This window comes from Arachis ipaensis, chromosome B08 (assembly GCF_000816755.2).
Source record: "Arachis ipaensis cultivar K30076 chromosome B08, Araip1.1, whole genome shotgun sequence".
In the NCBI taxonomy this organism is placed as follows: Eukaryota; Viridiplantae; Streptophyta; class Magnoliopsida; order Fabales; family Fabaceae; genus Arachis; species Arachis ipaensis.
In genome coordinates, this window is record NC_029792.2 from 122,030,606 (window position 1) to 122,034,710 (window position 4,105).

Genomic DNA, 4,105 nt, shown 5'->3' on the forward strand with positions numbered 1-4,105 from the left:
TATTTAAATAGAAGGACAATTCTATTTAAGACTACTCTTAAACTTCTCTCAAGGTGAAGAAAACTTCACATGAGAAAGTTGAACTTCATCGTCATCTTTGCCATAGTGTCTGCCATTGTGTTTGTATCTCTCATAATCAAACGAAAGTCAACACGTCAATTGCAATGTATGATATCTCATATGTTGAGCACCAATGGATCAATAAACCCAAAATCATATTGGTGATTAGTAACAAGACTAAACGCTTCCACACAATCCGTCTCACAAATAACATCTCGTTGACCCACATCACAGTCTAAAAGATATCCTCTCCAAATAGCAAACAATTCCCGTTGAAGTTGAAGAATATCATTACTCTCAATCATTCCTAAACACCCAATTTGCCAACTCCCATTACAATCTCTAATAACACAAGAAAAACCAACATTATGACCCGAATCAAGATAACTAGCATCACAATTAATCTTGAAACTACTAATGGATGAGGAATTCCAAAAACCATTTAGAGTAGAGGGAAGGGACATACGTTGTAATTAAAAAATATTCCTAAACTCCTTTTCTGAAGTTAATGCCAGACAAATCACTTTTTTCGGAGGCCAGGTTTCATGAGAGTTAAAGATGTCATTATTCCTTACTTACCATATCCACCAAAGTCCCGAAAAGAACTTGAACGGATGGTCTCTGTTATGATACATGAACCAGTTCTTCAAATCCAAAGGATGACAAGAAATATCTAACCTATGCCATACAAGCTGAGTTTTTGGACAATCCCGAATACAATGTAAAACTGATTCTTAGCTAGAAAGACATCTTGGGCACCTATCTGATGACGACATTCTTCTTCTGAAGCGAAAACTTGCAGTAGGAAGAGCCTCCTTAATTAAGACACAGCCAAGCAAAAAACTTGTGCTTTTCTGAAACAAGCTGACGCCAAAGCCAAAGTCAATTCTCCTGCTCCTCCCAACCAAACAGCTGCTTACACAATCACAAGTAACCATTGCGTGGGTCATAGACTTTGGCAGCAGAGTCAAACTAATACCAACCCACTTCCGAACCTGCTTGCACCTTTGGATTGTAAGAGAGAATATTACCTTTCAGATTTTGAGATAAAGAAGAATAAAGAGTATCCAAATACCACATACCAACCGACCAAATATCCTGTATCCAGAGATTCGAATAAAACATGTGAACATAATCCATCTCATTAGATAACCGTCCTTCTCTCCTCCAACTAAAAAACTAAAAATTCTGGTTCAAATCCCCAATACACCAAACAAACCCATCCTTCAACACTTCCCAAGTCTTGCAAAGACTCCTCCAAATGGGAGAGTCCTTGTTCTTAGGACAACTAGAACAGCCATATAGAGATGATCGGTACTTGGCATCCAACAATTGGACCCATAACTTGTTTGGCTGCTGGAAAAAAGTCCAAACTAGCTTCCTAAGAAGAGCAATATTCACACAATAAGGATCTCTAAACCCCAAACCTCCATATTTTTTGGAGTAACCAGTACCTTCCAACTAACAAGATTTAGTCCTCTTCCATCAACTTGTCATTTCCAAAGAAAATTTCTCATCATAGACTCCAATTTACTAATGATTCCTTTGGGAAAAATAGAGACCTGCATTTAGGACGTGGGAATAGCGGTTGCAACAGAATTAACCAAGCAGAGTCTACCAACCCGATTGAGTAAACTCCCTTTCTAGCTTGCTAGTCTACTCCGAATCTTATCCAGGACACCATTGAAAGTTGAATGGGTCACCTTAGAATGGCTAAGGGTAACTTCAAGAAATTTGCCCAAGTCCTAGACAAATCTGATAAAGGATACCCCAGTGAAAACCTCTTTTCTTATTGCAGAGACATTCTTGGAGTAAAGCACTTTAGACTTCTCCACATTAATCTTCATCCCAAATGTTTTGCAAAAAGTTTCTAAAACCAACATCACATTTTGCACTTGTCTCTTTGTAGCTTTACATAATAGAAGCAAGTTATCCACAAACATTAAACGAGATATTATTGGTCCTCCTCTAAAAAACAGCAACCGGCTCTCACAAACCCAAATTAACCTGATGACTAATAAAGCATGCTAATCTCTCCATACATAACACAAAAAGATAGGGTGACATATGGTTTCCTTGTCTAAGACCCCGGCTAGGAGCAAAGATATTCAGACGATTCTCATTCCAAAGAATAGATAAAGAAGAAGCAGTGACACAATTCATAATCAAATTAATTGTAGAGTTGGAAAAATCAAAGCTCTTAAGGGTATGAGTTAAAAATCTCTAGTCAACTCTGTCATAAGCTTTTTCCATATCAATCTTAAAGGCCAGTGTGCCTTTCTTTGATTTAGTCTTTTTCATAAAGTAAAGAACTTCTTGAGTAATAATGATGTTGTTAAAAATTTCTCATCCCAAAATAAATTCTCTTTAAAGCATAGCATATCTTCAAAGATCTAAAATAATAAAATAGTGTATAGTTTTATTTTTAATAAGAGGATATACTTATTATTATTTCTACTAAAACAAACACTATACACTACATAAAAAAAATAAAAATATAGTGGTCCATTAAGTTGTTATTTACAGAATCCGAATTTTAACATTTTGACTAAGAAATTTCAATTTAATATAAAAAATATTTAATATAAAATTAAAATTAATATAAAAATATAATTAAAATTTTGATAACACTATAATTAACATTTTTTTTAAGATCGTTGATAATTTTGTAGTAAGGAAGATTAGTTTGTCTTTTTTGGTTTACCTTTGAAAAAATAAAGCAAGCAGAGGCAGGCCAGGGTATGAGTGATTGCCGTTTGCCATTCTTTTCTTTGTTTTATTTATTTATTTTATTATTTAGTAACAAGCTTCTTAATCCATTTTTTATTTATGGTACTGTTGATGTGTGAAATAACAAAGATTAATCAAAAAATAATTTTTTTTTAATTTCATACTTAATAATATTCTATTTTTAAAGATCAAAAGCAAAATACTAAGAAAAATAGAAACATAAGTGAGGATTCAATCCAACTATATAAATCCTTTTTATATATAGAGGAGATAACCTATTGCTCATTATTTGATAAAATTGCAATGCCTTTCTTCCTTTTTAGTAAAAAAAAAAACCTAAAATAATAAATTTGTCTTATTTTTAACTATTTTAATTTAGTCGAGTAATTAACTCATTTTTTCTCTTATCAATAATTTAAATTTTGTGTTGTGTATACAGTAATGTATTAAATAACAACAAACAATTAAATAGAAGTCGAATATCAACTAATTAATTATTGATCTGTCAAATTATGGGATTCCATGAAAAATAAAAAAAAATGCATTTTTTTTTTTTTTTGGACGTGATTTTCCTCTAAAGTTGAAATTCCTAACTTTGCAAATAAAATTGGTCTAGCCTTAAGCCACCTCAAAAAGCAACTGCTTTTGGGTCATTTGCCATAATGGCATTCTTTTCTTGTACCCACAAAATGAGCCTCACCTTATTATAAGGTTCCTAGAGTGTGACATAACAGTCAATCCTAGCCCTTAATCTTTTCTCGTCCCCACATACTCAAAAATCAACGGTCCATAAATCTCTTTCATCTCGCTTTTCTATTTGGACGGCACCACTATCGCCACCCTTTCTATTATTTCTTCTTGCCTTTTTTGTTAGGCTTTCCTACTTAATAATATAAACTTTTGCTAATCATTAAAAAAGCAAAATTAACAGGTCATCAATTATTTAATATATATTATATATATATTACGTAGTAATTGAATATGGTGATAATTATACTTTATTATCACCACTATTGATAANATAAAGTTACTAGAAATAGCCAAATTATAAAAAGTTAGACATTGAATACGAATTTATAAGTTCAAATTTTATTAATATCAATAAAAAAAATAAATTCAGATATTTTTGGTCTATGATTACATTATATATATATATTGAGTTATTGACCATAATGGCTGATTTTTTTCTAACTTTCAAAGGGATGAGAACATTATTCAAATTCGTAGATATTTATCTCATTTTTATCTATTTAGATAATTATTTGTTATGGTGTGATGCGAATTTTTAGCAGAGTAAAATCGAATTTAAATAATA